Below are 18,334 nucleotides of genomic sequence, written 5' to 3'. Positions count from 1 at the left end.
CTGTCTAAACATCTGAAATGTTTGGGAAAAAATCTAAACATGGCCAACGACTGCATTGAATGCACAAGATGTCGCACCTCTGGGCTCTGTATTTATAGCTCTGTCATGTTCCTTTCTTGTACTGACCTGAAGAAGAGGATTTTTTTTCTTATCTGATGAAAAGGTTGTCTGTCATGGTGTGGTTATTGCAGCACAAAATATTGCCTAAAACTTGACCCTGAACAAATTTTGTACAAGGACAGTTTACTCCAGAATTCCAAAGGAGAGGATAAACCTCCTCATTCTAGCCAAAGGAGTAAGCTTGTTTGGGTATATAAAACTGGGGTGAGTCTAAAAAATCCCTCACAGAGCCTCACTTTTAAATGCACTCAGCCTCTGATCTCGGCTGAACGCATTTTTCTCCTAGTGTTACTCCACTGAACTCAATCATGTTAACATGGATTTTCATTGACGTGCGATTCAGAAATTTAAAAAATACGTGTATTAATCATTGTGCGGCTTGAAAAAAATTAAAGATACTTTCAGCCTTATCAAATGATGCTGTTCTAAAACCCTGTCCCTGACCTTGGCATTCAAAGAAGGGGCTTGTACTGATTTCAGTGGTCATCGCACTAGGTCCCTACCCAGCAGAGGCTTTTCCACTTCTATCCCATTATATGATGCCAATTCTTTCCATCCCACTCTTGCCGGCTGCAGAGCTGACCCACCTCCCGTGCGTTGGACAATAACACAGAAAACTTGGGACAGACGTTCAGCTTCAGTTTGAGGAGAGGAGGGGAACAGTCAGACACAGTCAGAGCTTTTAAATAGTATCCCTTCTTTTGCTCATCAGCCAATGAGTGCAAAAAGTAAATAAACATTTACAGTGCTCTTTTCACCGGTGTCGAATAGATCACAGCACGATCCGTGCCCCCTCTAGCTGTCCTTCCAAAAGTTTGACTGCCTTACTCTTTTCTGTCTAGTCTGACTCTTACTGCCCTTAATAGAATTATATTTGTGTTCAACGACTGGTGCCGAGCAAAACTGGGAGTAATTTATAATTAATTAGTACCTTCACAAATTTCACATCCCTTTCCGTTCACATTGTCCATGAACAGACTGTGACTTTTTTTTTTTTTTTTTCCCTCCATTAGACATAATTATTCCCAAATTCGTTTGTGGAGGGAGGATAATTTTTTCCTCCCTACATAGCTAGTTCAAAGGTAAAACGTAGTATTTGTGCTGTAGACAAAAGGCGTGCTGCCCACGTATGCTGGTTACGTGGCACTGTTTCTTTTCCCTGATTGAATGAATGTGATAAATGAAAGTTTATTCATTTAAGAAAAATTACCTGCTAGTTATCTGTGTTATTCATCAGAATTTTTTTCTGCATTTTTAAGTATTCTGGTTCACTCACCATATCAAGCATTGCGCTTATATCTTCATCTATTAAAATGGCTATTAGAATAGCTGGAGAAAGTGAATGCAACCCCTAGCCCCCTTAAATGTACAGGTAATATTTCATATGGAAGCTGCAGGATTTTTTTAAATGCAGAGTTCTCAATTAAGGGCTTAATTATAAAATATTTACTCATTCTGCAGAGTACTTAGTCAGCCAATGCTCTTGGGTCCTTTAGTAGTAGCTACCTGAGTAAATGTTCACCATTGGAAAGAGGAACCTTCGTTCTGGTACCTACCTAAGAGCTGTAATGAAAAACTGAGCCTAAATAAATCCTGTCCAGATCCCTTTAAAGTTGAGTGTATGAGGCAGCTATGCACAACTGGCCAAAAGAGATGACTGGCAAACCAGCCCCAGTGGTTTATTTTTCAGTGAGACACAAAGCCAAAAGAGGTGTTTTCTCACGCTAATGAAGGCCAAGGTGACAGCAATTTGGCAGAGCACGATCCCATACAGTTACAGGCCAGGATGGAGGAAGGCCGGGGCATTACGTTTAAGCATCACTGAACATGAACCTACAGCCTAGCCTGGTCCTCAAACTTAATCTAAAATTACTCCGGAGCCAAATGCCCTCTTCACGGTCCAGCTCTTGGTGACAAAGTGTTTTTCAGAGTAAGCTATAAATATTTTGCTAATTTAAAAATCCAGTGTCCAGACCCTGAATCATTTGCTTGCTTTCCAAAAATACTTTGGAGATGCTAAAAGGCTCCAAAATTCACAGTGAGCTTCCAGGCCGAGCCAGCAGTACAGGGTAGCGTTCATGTAGAGTAGATGGATTTTAGAGCATGTGCGCTGTACAACATTAATACAGTCTTCAAACTTTATCAATGCTAGAGTACAGTGCTTCAGTTAAAAAGGAAAAAGAAATAAAATCAGAACAAACTCTAAAGCAAACTATAAACAAAAGGCTTTCTTTGGCTCATTTACCCTGTTAGCTTTGCATTAACTTTCCCACAACAGGCTTTACATTAAATTTTTCATGCCAAGCACAAGCGTCCTCTGAATCCATCACGTTAGTTGATTCAACAGAAAGAAGAGGTGCCGCAAAATAATGTCAAGTCTATATTTGTACCAGGGCATCAGGAGGAAAAAGAAAAAGTCAATTTTAGTATTACCATGTCAGCAAAAAGTAACCATTTTTTCACACAGTCTTTTTAAAGTTCAGCTCTTGTGTTCCAACCTCAAACCCCCAAGGTGTAAATGCAACAAACAGCTTTCCCACATCTGAGTGTGTGCGGTTGCTCTGAATCACAGTTTGGGGATGCTCCGACCAGTCGGTTGTTACAGGTCGATGCCTCTGTTGGGTTGGCTTTGTCCCAGGTAATGCCGCCCTGCTGTACCGGGCATATGGAGTCAGGTAAGATGTGCGCACAAAAGCCTCCTCCAGAGTAAAACCAAATAGCAAACACAAACCCCTGCCTCTGCCAGACCAGTTCTTCAGCTGAAGAACTGCTGTTCTTCGCCACTTCTTCCTGAACAAGTATTCAGCTCTGCATTTTAACAAAAACTATTTGAAACACAAAATTTTCAGGTGAGGGGAGGGAGAAATTTGAAGTTCCTTACAGTTCCTATGAAATCAAGAAATAAAAAAACACTGGGTGTGGTACCTAGTTACCTCCCTTTCATTTTTTTCCCCCCAGAAAGCAGTTTCCAGATGGATTTTCCCCAAGATGTTAATATTGTGCTGGTTTTAACGCTGATTGAAGCAAGGTAGCAAGTGGTTATTACAGGCCTGACATGCCTGTTCTGCCAAGAAACAGCATGAGCTTTCAACTCAGAAAACAAGGTGAACTTTGCTGTTTAATCAATCTGCTTTTGCCTGCCTTGGCCAGGTACGCGTGTTCATGCTCACAACGGGGATGAGTGTTAATTTACGATCAGCTTATTTGTATTTTTCTTAGTCAAGGCTTGCTTTAGTAAGGGTAGAAACAACGTTCAACCCAAAGACTTTTTTTTTTCTGGGAAAAAAGTTCTTCTTTTCAAGAACTAGTCTGCTGGCACTGTCCCCACCAAGTCTTCCCTTTTTCCCCTTGAGTGCCTTGTGAAGATGGCCAAACAGCTCACGGCTCACTGCGGTCACTGCCCCACTACGCCATTAACTGGGAGCTCACTGCCTATGGACTCCTTACCTGAGGATCTGCTGCTGAAATAGGAGGAGAGGTCTGGGGACGTTTTGAGTGATTCTCAGGGTAGTAAAGTTGGTCGTCTGACTCTTGCCTCAGTGTCCTGGCTTAAACCCGAACTGAGTAGGAAATCATTCTTTCACCTACAGTCTTCTCTGTGTCATTTGCCTTTGGTTTCCAGCAGCATGACTAGGTATAACATGGCAGGGCAGCTCAGGGCTGTTTCCTTCTACCAGCCTGTAGCCATGCAGTGTGCTTTAAATTAATCTGTCCCTACAAGAGAAAAAAAAATCAGTGATAGCTTACCCTTTAACAGATGGTTTGCTCTTTTGAGAGCCTCTCTTGGATGTATGGAGTAGGCAGTTTGTCTATTCATAGAGCTGATGTTCCTGATCATGAAACAAGAAGCTGAAGCATTTTAGCTAGAGCCAAAGGCAATCTTCCATTTTCTGCTTCTCAAGAGTCCATCTGCAAACGAGAAGCAGTCTTCAAATGTTCCTCTTCAGCATGAATTCCTGTTCCACCTTCTTCATTACCTGACGGACTCAGACCTAGTCCATCAGATCAGAGGCAGGAATACAGGTCCATGTCGGTACCATGTGATGCAGAACCAGCACTGAAGATGGGATTTAAATGGTGGTAATAGGGTGTACGTTCATTCAGTTGGATTTTGCCTGAGAAATAACGTGTGAATTGAAGCATTACTCAGAAAGGTGTGCACAGTGCTTAAAAATAAACCTTTCATGCTCAGGGTCCAAACATTTCTGTATCCTATTTCAAATGCTTAATTAGTCTCATTTTCACTCGGTATTCTTTATTTAAAACCAAGGCCTGCTCAGTGACAGGGATGCCATTAGGATGCGTGTGCTTGTATTTGTGTGCATGTGCAGGCCCATGATTGTTTCTACCGCTAAAGCAGGCAATATAGCTATTGTTTTCAAAACTGAGTTACTATTTTGGCAAAGCAGTCATATTTAGGGATACGAAAACTGCTCAGCAGCGTTAAGGAAAATATTTCCGTAGGTTTTTGTTTCCGTATTTTCCAGTTTTACGCTCCTCAGTTACAGGCCCGTGTTGAAAAACGTCTTCCAGTGTCAGAACTTCTGAAAAGAAAACCCTAGAAACTGGTAGAAAGCTCACTCGCTCAGAGGAGATGCTTAGGACTATGTGCTAATGTGGGAATCAGTACAAACACTCGTAACACCAAAGTATGCCTACACTTCTGAATTGCTTTCTGTTTTCAAATTCTTCCATTTAAGCAGCATGGCAGCATCAGCTATCCTGCCATATTGAAGCCTGAGAAAACAGTTCTGAAGGGCCAAAAGAAGCAAATAAAATGTATTTGTTGTTATGACTGACCTTAGGCAGACAGTATGTGGAGCTGCGGGAATCATACGCTGACTCTCTGATGATAAGTATGGTGATAACTGGTAAGACTGTGCTGAACTACTGTGAAACAATTCAGGTAGTCAGCAAACAGGGCTAATTGCTAGTTTGGGGGATATTATGGGTAATTTACTGCCCACTGAGGGCTTCTACCTAAAAATAAGCTTTTTTTTTTTCCCTTTGGACAGGACTTGCATGTTAATGTAGAATTCCTGATGCAATTATATGTGAAGAGGACATTCAGATGCACTTCCATAAATGCCCTTCTGCTTCTCAATTACATTAACTGTCTTCATAGATCCTTTGACAGAAACCATATTCTTCACTTTTTTTCTAAAATAGACTTTGCTGTTATCCATGATGTCTTGATCAAAGGTCTGAGAGTAATACAATAAACACAAGACAAGAAACTACCGGTGCTTTCAATACAAACTAATGGGAAAGTGTCAAGTGAGCAGATACTGACAATTCAGCCCTGAAACCAAATGTTCCTGTGTGAAGCTCTGCCTTTGAGAAGGAAGAATAACTATCCACAGAGTGTTTTGGCTATAATTACTTCATTTAAGGGGCGGGGGGGAAAAGTGCTGAATTCAGTTTGCTAAAGTCGAGACATTAATATTTTTGGCATGTAAAGAAGATGTAAACCAAATGTTTAAATGAAATGTCATCCCCTGGGTTCACATTTGCCCATTGAACTACAGTACAAACCCTCCACAGACCTTCATACAATACACATTTTTCAGTTCATTGAAGAAGGCCCCTGCTGCTTCTCAAGGAAAACTAACTTGCAGAAGCAAAATAAATACTGGCGTCGCAGTGTAACAGCGGAGCCTCGCAAGCACAGATGTGTAGCATTGTCGGCTTTTAAATCAGATAAGGAGTATTCAGACATAATCACTCCAGTGTCTGGGACACGTTGCATGCTGCGGCGCTGCCCAAGTATGGCCTGACAGACACATACAGTGTATGTTCAGGCTAAACGGCAACAAGCTGACAGTATTTCATAACAGTCCTGTTATGTCTAGATAGGCAAATGTTTGTGTAGTTTAGCTGCGACTTTGAAATAGCTGAAGAAATCGGGACACAAACGGAGCTTTGTGATCAGTCGTCGATGATGTCGTACCTGCTGGATGACGATACTGGCCGAAGCGGCATCCTCGGGGTGCCGCAACCGTGCTGCGCTGCAAGAGGCAGCACCACAAAGCCTCCGTCTGTCCCTTCATCCGCCCAGCCGACGAGCGGGGCTGCTGTAGGGTTGCTCCTGTAAAAAAAAAAAAAAAATATATATATATATGGCCACACGTTTAGTCGTGGGCCCTGGCCTAGCTGAGGTATGGCGCGCAAGGGGTTACTAGTGGCTGCTTTTAGACAAGATACCTCTAAAAAAAGCAAAGAGAGTGCATTTAACCCTACAGAGCTATGGCTCACTGGTTCTGTGGTAGTCCTATTAAGACATACAAAGTGTCTCAGCAAGGGAAAATTTAACTTACATACAACACATGATTTTAAGTAAAGAAATATTGATGGGGCGGGGGGGAACAAGTATTTTTTTAGCTCTAATTTATGGCTGAGCAGCTTCATTTTAGTTACTTCATGAGAATATTTTAAACCAAGCCTGCATAACATTAAAATAAGTTAAAATGTATGTAAAATTTATGAGAGCATGTCAGGTGCAATGCTTGATAAAGTAAGTTTAATGCTTCAGAATTTTTTTCTTCAGGCAGAGAAAGCTGAATCCTGCAATTCTAGGTTACAGTATAATTTTAGAAACTCTTTTCCATTATACCATTCTTTTATTAATGAGATCCAACCCAATTTAACGAAAAGAGGTAAATTCCTAAAGAGTTTGTGGAAAGTCCTCAGCAGGTTGGAAGCCAGGAGCGTGTGATAAAAGAGGATATTTTTTCCTACTGTTCGTACGATATATCCAATTTTATAAAAACACAGAGGAAATCAGCTTACAACAAACTTTATAAGCGTGCCTCTCCAGTGTGGTTTTTCTTCTGGAAATGCTGCCTCAGTCTGTGAACAAACAAAAGCTTTGGCAGTTGACAGGGGCTGTACATCACTTTGAAAACTCTTCATTTACTGGGGGTGTGTCCCGTTGTTTCATTGTGTGACACTCCCAATTATCGTGACAGAGCTAAATGACAAAGTACTGTCACCCCACTGAAAATGCAGAGCAGCTTCTTTCCATTTTTCTGCCTGGGCACAGGAACACCGCTGAACTGGTATAAAGGAGCGGCGGGAGCAGCAAACGGGGAATATCTGCATACTGCTCTAGTGTATTAAAAATTCAGCTCCTCGGCAATATTAAATCTGAATTTACTTCCATCAAACAGAAACTTAGCATATCTCATTCTTCCATTATAAAATATTGACATCAGAAATAGCAAATCCTGAAATGAAGATTATAGATGAAAACTATGGGCTTGGTAATTATCATTTTTTTCTTTGTTATTATTCCTTTCCTCTGAGGATTGCACAGGCTGTTGCAAACAGTAATGAAGTTAGCATGCGATGCCAATGTAAAGTATGCTGCAAAGTTATTCTTTCCCTCATTATAGATGAGGGAAGCGAGACAGCGGGAGGAGGGTGATTTCCCCAGCCAAACTCGTCCGCAAGTGGGACAGCCCTCTGTCTCACGTCTTAATCATCATCCCTAGCGATGAGACCCTCAGTGCCATCTTGGTTCTCTCTTCTTTTGTTCTGCTATTTCCCTCGGTTTTTAGGTCTTTACTGGGGCTCAGAGCTATTAATATCAATGCCAATTTTTGTCACAAACTAAACAGCCAGTTCACAAATGCTTTCGCTCATGACAAATCCACTGCCCTGTCTTGTAACATTCTTGAATAACCACAGCACTAAAAAATACAGTTACAGGGGTGGAGACGTCTGACCGTTCAACAGCCGTCCGTTCCTCCAGCCCCTTCTTGAGGCTTGACACCAAAAATAGGAAGAGATCAATGGGCTGGGCAACCTGCACTAGAATAATCCTTGGGGTTCCTGCGTGTGGAGACAGCACATAGCTTGGGATGGCTTCCCAACAGAAAAGCCATCTCTTCACACCCCTGAAATTCAGACTTGGCCAATTAAGTTGTTCCTGGCTGGTGTCTCTCTTTGGTAATTACCCAGAGAGGTGTCACGCAGCAGGATGGCTTCGCTTGCGGGTGCTCGCTGACCGTTACCTCCGCGTACTCTTGAACCCTGCCTCGTCGCCTATGGATGTTTTCGAGGAGTGTAATATATACAGTGTGTGACACCTGATACCTTATCTGTCTCGTATGCTTCTTACAAAAATCAATCTAAATCAATAAATTGTCCACCCTCCTCATACAGTATTTGCAGAGGTTCAAAGACAGGACCAATTACTCTTAAGGTTGAATTGTCAGGTGTCAGATGAGAATATAGAAGTTGAAGCATTATATTTAGGAACAGATTTATTTAGAGGAGCTGAAGAATTTGCTTTGCTATCAACAGGTCTATAGACAGAGCTTTTATGGTACGTTCTGGTAGAGACTGATACCTTGCAAAATGATAAGGGTTGTGTTGTTTGGGGTTTTTTTTCTTTTCTCTTCTTTTTGCACGATTCAAATCATATAGCTGCCTGATAAAGTAGGTAAACAAACACCCAAGCTCACTGAGGCCATGGCAGTAAGGCTCCTGACCTTGAAGGGCTTTTGGTCCCAGCCCCTCTTGCCAAGCACTTTGCCTTTTTGTTACTTAATTTTCTAGGTACAGATGTAAATTCCCCATGCTTCATTTACGTATAGTATATACGTATCTTTATCATGCACTCAGTCTCTTGGGTTTGGTTCCAAAAATGAGACCCAGGCCAGTCTCACAGGTCTAAAGATTACATGTGAACAGTTTAGTCCCTACCAAAACCACAGCACGCAAATATCACGGCTTATTATAATCACACAAGATGTTCCCAAGTTTAACAGTTCTCATCCCAGAATACCAAACCCCCTCTCTTAGCACTCCCGACAAATCAATATGCATTATTATTACATGCTCAGATACTGCCATGATAGATATCAGATTTCTGCTCATGCCAAAATTCCAGCTAGCTGTTCCCTTGAGCATTTATGCTTGTGTACTGTACTTAACAACAGCCCATTCAAAATGCTCACAGCTCCTAGGCATGAAATGCACATAATTTAGGAATAGCTGCCTGGCTATTCAGGCATCATGCTGTTTCAAGGGAAAATTAAATCTCTGACTCCCCCCCTCTTTTAAAACAAACCTGTAGTTTGCATCATATTTTGGGGAGCTGCATGGAAGTTTCATAAAGAGAAAGTGAGCATGGCTCTTTTTTTCCTGTTTAATGGTAGTGCCTCCCCATTAATGTTCCAAAATGATACAGTAGTTTAAAAAAATGGTCTCAGCATGCATGCATTGTATCACATTAAGAAATCAGGATTTTCTAGGCACTGCACAGCATTAATTACACTGAGCATGCTGCAAATTTAAATTAAATGATATGCCATGTTCCGTTGTAAATATCAAAATGGATTGCAAGATACAGCCCCATATTTGCTTCTGATTGGCATTTGTGCACTGAGCAGGATCAGAAAATCTGCATGATATATCTTTTCTGTTTGTTTTAGGAGCACCTGATGGAAATCCACTTTTTGTTTTCAGGAGTACCTAACAGCACAGCTACAGGTCAGAATTCTGTGCCAAAAAAAAGTGCTCCCTCAAAAGTGATAATAATAAAAGAACCAAAAAAAGCCCTCTTTGCCTTCATTCCCCCTCCTAACAAAACAGAACAAAAATATGTTTCTCTCCCCCCACCAAATATTTATGATCTAGGGAATGGAGGGGTGCCAAGAGGAAAATGGGGGATATGTGGGACTGAAGCAGGTCAGCATGAAGGAAGCGGGCCTGATTTTGTCACGTGGGTCAAGTACCCAGTTTCCTATGCACACATCCTATGCAAATGGTGCGTGGGCTTCACATCATCTCAGCAGAGAAGGGCTGCTGCCACAGCCAGCATTTACAGCAGGAAGGGAGTGAGGGGTGAGCTGGGCTCGGGACCGTCTCGTCTCCGAGGGAAGCTTGATCTGGTGATTCGATGAGAAAAAGGCAACGGCTGAAAAGAGCATAAGCAATAAACAGCAGGTCTGTTAGTATGTGTATTCTTTTTCTTGGCATAGGTATTTTACATTCCCTTGTGATTTTATGATATCAGATTGAATTGTCAAGATCTCACCAGCCTCTGCCCTTAAACAACTGGATGAGGTGTATTTTAGCCTGTATTTCTATGTGATTAAATACTAAACAAATATTTTAAAACTGCACATCAGAGAAAGGATAGCATTTAGTTAATTGTATAGAGAAGGCATTTAAAAAAAAAAATCTGTATTTTTCAGGGCTTATTTAAGGTCTTTGTGAAATGATTAGCACTGAGCTGAGAAGGACAAGTGAGTGCCAGTCTGAATCGGCACAAAGGCAGCAGGCATAAAGGAGGCACAGCACAAAAGCGTGGGCAGGGACGTGCAGAGACACCAGCATGTCTTCAAACCCAGGATCACCATCTTCTTTCTAAATCATCTTACCTTTTCTGTGTCTTTTGCTTTTAGGACTTAACTCCGGTTTTCCTGGCCCATTACGCAGCAGTCCTCTGTGTATGAGAAGTACAACTATGAAAGAAACAAACAAACCAAATGAGGATGGCCTGATCCAGCCCAAACAATGAATGGACATTAAAACCAAGCTCAGGATACCTCAACCTTGTAAAACCTCTTTCTCGGATCTTCTGAAGAAGAAATCCTTCTAGAATCTTCCTCGGCTAGTCTTGAAGTACGCTTCTCTGGGTCAGGTTGTGAATAGTATTCTTATGAGATTGTCTCGTAAAGAAAGGCTGTCCAGCTGGGCCTGCTGCGGAGCAGTTAAAATAAAATAATATTGTCCCAAACCTTTTCACAAGCTTTTACTGGACCTCCTCAGTGTTTCATTTTGGTACGATGCTGGATGTTCCGGAAGTGGCTGGTGACAACAGTAAACCCTGATGTATGCCTGTAAGATGGTTGTTCATTCTTACATCTGACAGCAATGCCTCGCTGCCACCAAGGTGGCATATTCAGCTTTTAAAGACGTGCTTTTCCCTGGGAGCTGCAAGGCTACGCTGAAGGGTGTCTAACTTTCTCCTACGCCCAGAAGGAATTAGGTAATGGTCAGCCAGGTGAGGTGGCCACCATGAGACAAGCCCTTTCCATAAGGAGCATATGCCTGAGAGAAATAGGTGGGAGAGCAACTGGCCTTCAGCTCTCTCACCATCTTTTGGCACGTAAAAAAAAAAAAAAAACCAAGGCAAAAAAAAAAAAGGGCAAGCCAAAGATAGTTTATGTGCAGCTCAGGAAGCTCTCAGAAATGAATGTGTCTGTGATTTAATAACACATCTACACAAAACGACACTTCTCCTAATATTCACTGAGAGAAAGAAGGCAGAGCAGTATGGGGCCATAACCAGCACACAATGCATTACTATTGCAACAACAAACAGCTAAACTACCAGGTATTTATTTTTCAGTATGCACAATTGTCGGAGGGGAATGAAAATTATTCTTTGACACTCTGACGGAGATGTAGAAAGCCCTGTGCTTCCCCTAGCTCCCATGGTCCTGACATGAAACAACTCACAAATACTAATAAATAGAAAATAGGAATAAATACTTTAACTATGTGGCGTAGGGTTTGAATGGCTTTCTGAATCGGAAAGTGCTGCTCGTACATCTTCGTTATTTCTACACTCTGTAACGTTGGCTCTCCAAAAGTCAGAGACAAAGTGAGATAGATACTACGAGGATCACAGACACTACACTGGGAAAGCGAGTATCAATGGTACATCCAGATTTATGGTAGGTGATGGCAGTAAAGTGAAAGCAAAACTGTTTGCGCAGTCTGTATTGTTGCCCATTGCTGTGTGTTTGCCCTTTTTTCTTGCTTAGCTACAGCTGCAAGGATGGAAAATTGTACCTTATATACAGTATTAGGAGACACTTTTTGATCGTAAGGTCAATCAGACTAGTTTACCTGCTTGAGGTATTTATGGCACAATCACTCAGTGTCTTTAAGGAAAGGTTAGATACATTTATGGGAAGGGTATTTTGCAGAAGCCTTCCTGTTTCATAGAGGTCTTGGACAAAATGACCCAGGAGGCCCCTTCCAAGTCTATCAAATGTGGTTCCCTGATTGATGCTCTTTCCCCCCCCAAGTCTTCTCAAAACACAAAGCGCTGTTATAAAATTTAACATGATACACTATATAACTTTAACACAATGCCTTATAGGAAATGGTTAGCACAGGAGCCTCGCGCAAAAGGAAGAGAAGAAGCAAAAAGACATTGCAGTGCAGTTTCTCTACCAAGGGTTATCGACGGTAACATTTGCACTGTGTCTTAGTATGGACCCGCATCTGTGCAGGGGGACACCCGTCATGGAGGCATATAAGTAACCCAGACTGTAGCATATATTTTTCCGGAAAAACCCCACAAGGCCTGAGGTCATTTTCTATGCTGTGCAATAAGCATTCCCTCAGTGCTGGAAAGCAAGTGGACAGCCAGCTCTCCTTATAAATAACTGCCTGGTGCTGTGATCGGCTGGGCTTAATGTAGAGCTGCCTGGAGGCAAGAAAAAGGAGTGTCCCACCCCTCTCTGCACGCCCACGGGGCCATAATGCAGCATGTCCTCCACCTACGGTCTCAAACCCTTCTGTGCTTACAAATGGCAAGAATGAAAACAACACAAAAACGAGAAGAGGCTCAGAAAAGCCTCTTCTGTAATTAACGCCCCTCTCTAAGAGGGCTTTGTCCCAGCCTGCTACCATTCGTGCAGCCGTCGTGCAGCAGATGGAGCAAAACCCTGAAAACTACAAGCCCCAAAAGCTGTATTTCTACAACCCTCTGCGGAGTGCAGCAAAATCACTGGGTAACCTGTTTGTCTGTTGACTAAAGACTGTGCAACAGAGCTTTGGCCACGCTTTCCCTTACTTGAATATCAGATGCTGCTTAAGAACAAGTTCTCTTTCTTTAAGGAGTGGCCAGCTCGTATCACAGCATCGAGGCTTTCTTGAAGCTGGAGATCCAGCAAGCTGAACGTGGTTAGCAAAGAAGCATTCGGTGGTCCATCATTTAGGAACAAGTGGTGTGTGTGATTTGTTTTTCAGGCAGAATGCTCTCTGGGTCTTTCACGTGTTCAGGTCACCAAACCATTTAGTAAATTTACATAATATTTCTCACTACTATACTTTTTTTTTTTTTTTTAATTTGAGGAGAGGTGGATTTTGCTGAATGTTTCCTAAATTGACTATTTTTTTTTCAAACTGTTAGCATATTTCAAAGTTTAAGTGAACTTAATGAAATTTTTAAAAAACCAAACAACCAGATTCTCTGGGCCATTTGGTTGAAATGCTGTGGTTGGGCTCCATTGCTCTGTAGTAAGTGTTAATTTTAGGTTCTCACAGGAAAAAAATGAAAAAATACCCAGAACTTTATTGAACTGGGGTTCACTCTCAAAAACATTTTACACTAACCTTTTTATTTTCACTCCAACTAACTAAATAGTTAAAGGCCAACCTCCTCTTCCAAAAAACAGCCCCCTGCCCCCGTCTTCTGGGGACAGCTCTATGTCCCTCTATGGGGAGGTAACACCATCCATACACACACGCTCCAAAGGCTTTTCAAGTCTCACAAGTGTGAGCTGTTTCCTTTTGCAGGGCAGGCCAGGATTAACTCTTTTAGTAACCTTCTAACCCCACCCATGAGAAAGAAAAATAGCCTAGTCCCTTTTATTTTGGAGGCTTGCACCCTTCTTTACCTAAACGTGTGTGAGCTCAAACACCCTACAGATGAGACCAGTAATGGTGCTTTCCATGAAGAGCTCCCTGAAGCCCCTTTGGACCCTCCCAGTATGTTGTACTCCGTGTCAACAGCTATCCCTAAAAGCTTGTGTTTTCACTTGAAAATATTCTCCCGTTACCATGAGGCTCGGGTCTCTATTTGAATCATATTTGTGGGAGCAAATAATAACCTTTTGGTCCTTTTCTACGTGTCGCATCAATGTATTTTCCCAAATCCTATGTCAAAAAAGTGACTTTTAGCAAAACAAAAAATTTGACTTTAGTCCTGACAGTGCTACGATTGCTCATCCTTAGCTCTCACTTCATCCCTGCATCACAGCGCAGAGTAAGACACTCACGTCGGAATAGCTCTTCTCACTGGAGTCAAAATGGTAAAAATTAGCCTCAGTGAGTGACACGAGCAGAAATTTCAAAGGCAGGAAAATTTATCTCCCGCTCTTTGTCTTACAGTATGGTGCATTTCAGTGGTTGGAAGATTTAGCTTCCAAGCATCCCATATACATAAATCCTAGTGGACAACAGCTCTCCAGCTTCTTTTTTTAGGGCAGTTGAGCTCAGCAGCTGGAATCTGCCAGGGAATGAGGGTCGAGAAAAGGATGGAGAAAAACTTTCCTGTAGCCTTCAGGTGTTGGTCAAGGGTCAGGATTAGGAAACAGCCAAAGCAAAACAAAACTCTCTCAGCTACCTCTCCTCACCGTGTTACATGAGGTCATGGCTATTTGGCATAAGGACCATGATTTTGGGCCAGCCCTGTCTCCCCTCTGCCGTAGCTTAGCCCATTAACTGCTTTGATGATACAGTCCCTCTTGGGGTTTCTCCTTTTAAAAGATTTATACTTGGTTTAAATCTAATACGAATGCTCCACTTCAGCTTTTAGGAGGCCAAGACACTTAAAAATCTCAGATGGGCAGGATGAACGAGGAAGGCAAAATATCTCTCCTCAGGTCCCTTGTAAAGGCGTTCAAATACCACTTTGCCGAGAGCTTGCCAGCTGCTTTGCTGGGTAAACGGACACAGCGCGGCTCTAATGTGCAGGGATGCCCTTCATGCCAACAGGCAGAGAAAAAAAGGTGGTGGGAAGAGTAAAAGGCACCTAAATAAAAAAGGCAGGCAATGATGGATACAACTGAATTTTTTGCCTTCCTTGATCTTTGGAAATGGGAAAACCCATTCAGGCTCACGGATTTCCAGAGTGGGCTGTATGCGTCTTTAATTGTGCCACAAAACAGAGATGGTTTGCTATTGTTGCCACCTCCAAAAAAAGCTGTTACTATGAGTTCTCTGGGGCTCAGGCACTCCATTTCCCAGTTTTCAGTTAATACTTCAATGGTTATACATAAATAAAAGTAATAATAATCATAACAATACCTGGCTTGCCGTTATGTTGTAGTCAGTCTTTGTGATGCTTCTCTCATGATAAAATCTGTGTATTAAACACTTTAATTGAAACTCTTAATAAAACAGAGATATTTTCACTTGTGCAGTTATATTCACATAATGATCACAAAGCACTTTATAGAATCAAATAAAAGTAGCCAGCCTGATCCTTGTATAGAAGCAAACACCATTATTGTGTGTCTTAGCAGTATATAACAAAGCTGTCATATAGACAATTCAGTGTCAAACATACCATATTTTAGGGTTTCTGCTGGCTAAACAGCACCCAAAAAGCTTGCTTTTGTCCTTAAGCTTGTTCTAAAAATCTCTAATGGCATCGCAAGCGACATGGCAAGAGGGGACTGGATGGTCTCACCTACTAGACAAGAGGAGCGGGCTGCGGACAGGAGGGCTGGTGAACAGTCGGGCCTCATTATCAAGAGCCCTGGTTCAGAAGGAAAAAAGAAAAAAGGTTATAATATTCCTGATTTAGAAAAAAAGCCATGGAAGGCTTGACGTGCCATGGTGCTGAGTACCGAGCAGCCTCCATGGGGTCACTCAGAGAGGACAAGGCAAAACCTGGTAGTGCAAACGCTGATGTTACATGCTGCCTCCCGCGGTCTGGAAGGGGTCTCAAGCTTTGGGCCTTGTAATAGGTAGTTCTGGAGCTGAGAGACAGGCGGAGGGCTTTGTTCCCTCTTGTATAATTGATAAATTACCATTGTTAGTACTAAACAATACTACCAAGCACAGAATGGAAACACGCTAATGCTTTATCCATCTTAAGCAATTCTGCTCATGTGCTCATACTGTTCTTAAATGTGCTAGATATTTGTTTGACGAAACAATAAGTTTTAGAAAAGAGAAAAATAAGAACTTTAAAGATAATCAAAACCTTGACTACATACTTTACCACAGGCAGCTGTGAATAAGCTTCAGTCCTCTTTATTTTTAACATTCCAGATATGTAATTTAATGCAGGTCTAATGACAGTCTCGAACATACTGCTTTAATCGAAATTGTTCAAGCTCTGTTCTGTGACAAGGGCTCACAAGTTACCAGCAGGGTTGTCCATTTTCCCCGCTTCTGTAAGGAAAAGAAAAGGGAGGGGAGGGGGACACTCTTGAACTTATGTTGCTATTGATGTGTAATATACAATAAAAAAACAGTTAAATTTCAATTACCCACAGGTAATTATAATTTTATTGTTTGACTGTACTACGGGGATTTTTGTAATTCCCAAGACTAATAATTTTCTATAATTTTACAGGTTGTCAAATAAACTATTAAAGATTATCTTTGAAAAGGATTCTGCAATTGTAAGGACATATCATACTGTTCCTGTACATTATTAGTAATTAGAGATCCCTGGATAGTGAAATATCCGCACTATATGCTAGCTGCTGGATACCATATTTTCTCACAGCCTCCTGTAATCTTGAACCAAAGCTTTCAAACTTCTCATCCATTGTAGCCTGAGTCACGTCCAAACTTTTATTAATATTCACTGAGGACTCATTAAGCAATTCTGGTGCGTTCGATACGTTAAATCTATGCTTCCTGATGGGGAAAAGCAAAGGCTCACAGGTCCATGCCAGCGTAGTGGAAACAAACACAAAAGGACTAATTCTGAGCTCTGTCCCCCGATGAGGATATGGAGACGAAGCAACGTTTATACCAGCACAAAAGATCTGAATCTGTCCTGAATGCCTTTTGACAATGTGGCTTGCACAACAAGATAAAATTACGCTTCCTGATGTTATCCTAAAAATACGCATAGATGCAAATATGCTAGGGATCAGCATTGGCTGTCAACAAGGAGGGGGCATGGGATGGGCAGAGTATCCAGCCCACAAGAAGCAGAAATCTGGGGGCATTCCCTCATCCTCATTCACGAGTGCCCCCAGATTCACTGGGGTGTTGACGAGGAATTCCCCAGGCCACTTTCCCTCCCTCACTAGCACCCAACATCACATAGCTAAGGTGAGCAGACAGCAACTTTTTCCAGTTTAGCTGGCAAAAGCCAAAAGGCAACTAAACCAGCATTTACCAGGTGATAGCTTCCTTCATCTGTGCATGCAACGTTTGGCGAGATATTTATTCAGAGTCTTACAGGGGCGTAATCCTAAGGAGGACCAGAGGAGGGATGAGCTGAGAAGAAAAGCAGACCCCGAAACGTTGCACGTAGCGTCCGGGCACAGCCTGAGAAGGCAGCGAGTGTAAAACCACATGAGGGGATTAGCAGTTGTAGAGATTGTTGATATCTTGCCTGTAGAGCCATCAAAGGCACAATTTTTAGCTGGCGGCATTTTTTTTTTTTACTGCAGCTGCCCCAGGAGATAGTCATTATTTGTTTTATTGGCCTCTTGGATTGTTATGTGGTGAAGGCTCTGTGCGGAGGGAAACTTCAATGCATTAAGATTTCTTTATGGGCTGAAATCTCTCTGAGGAGAGCGGTTTCAGGACATGAAGATTTCCATGCAGAAAACTTTATGGGTATGATTTTTTTCCTGATGGATGCCTCCACCCTTACGGCTGGGGTTTTGCACATGCCCAGCCTGTTGGGACACCAAGCAAGAGCATCATCTGACGGCTCTGCCCTGCGCTGGACACATCTGCAGGGAGGGTTTTGCCTTCCTCCTGGTGCCAAGAAGCCTCTGTGGCAGCTGTGATGCTCAGTGAGGGATCTGGCGAGGGATTTCCCTCACACCAGGGAGCGCTGAGGGTGGATTATGTTGGTTTTACGGCGGGGTTGAGCTGGTGGAGCAGTATAAAGATACGGGAGCACAGGGAAGGATTAAGGCCAATGGACTGCAGCTCTCTGCCTTCCTCTAGAGACAACTTCGATCCAATCAAATGTATTAAACAAATCTGAGTAGTCGGTATAGATATACACCCTGAGCTCTCTTTCCAAGGTCTGCTTGTCTTGCTGTCCTGTGCTCATCCTGCACCTATGGGAAGGTGCGGGAGGAAGGACATTTGATAATTTGGAGAGCTCCTCAATAAGTGGCGTTTTCTGCTTCTGACTGCCTCTCTACCTACTAACCCATCTCAACTGAGACTGAAGCCATTACTCCAGATGATTGGCATTTATAATAAATAGACAGATAGGAGAAAACGCAAAGCCCACAGACAAGGCTAAATA

The 18,334-nt window shown here is 42.3% G+C and overlaps 2 long non-coding RNA genes across 3 annotated transcripts; both read right to left on the bottom strand.

Moving 5' to 3' along the window:
* Positions 1-3,614: 3,614 nt before the first annotated feature.
* LOC140650382 (uncharacterized) lies at positions 3,615-10,629 on the bottom strand. 2 transcript variants are annotated; one of them, XR_012041961.1, is made up of 3 exons: positions 10,512-10,629; positions 6,071-6,208; positions 3,615-3,834 (listed from the first exon to the last, which is right to left on the bottom strand). It is a non-coding gene; the product is annotated as an uncharacterized lncRNA (long non-coding RNA). The 2 variants fall into 2 exon arrangements; XR_012041960.1 differs by lacking the exon at positions 10,512-10,629 and adding an exon at positions 9,864-9,992.
* A 206-nt stretch (positions 10,630-10,835) lies between these two features.
* LOC140649933 (uncharacterized) lies at positions 10,836-15,625 on the bottom strand. The gene is made up of 3 exons (XR_012041801.1): positions 15,566-15,625; positions 15,181-15,235; positions 10,836-10,971 (listed from the first exon to the last, which is right to left on the bottom strand). It is a non-coding gene; the product is annotated as an uncharacterized lncRNA (long non-coding RNA).
* Between the last annotated feature and the right edge of the window lie 2,709 nt (positions 15,626-18,334).

The sequence above is a fragment of the Ciconia boyciana genome, chromosome 3, assembly GCF_034638445.1.
Source record: "Ciconia boyciana chromosome 3, ASM3463844v1, whole genome shotgun sequence".
In the NCBI taxonomy this organism is placed as follows: domain Eukaryota; kingdom Metazoa; phylum Chordata; class Aves; order Ciconiiformes; family Ciconiidae; genus Ciconia; species Ciconia boyciana.
This window is presented reverse-complemented; position numbering and strand designations above follow the sequence as displayed.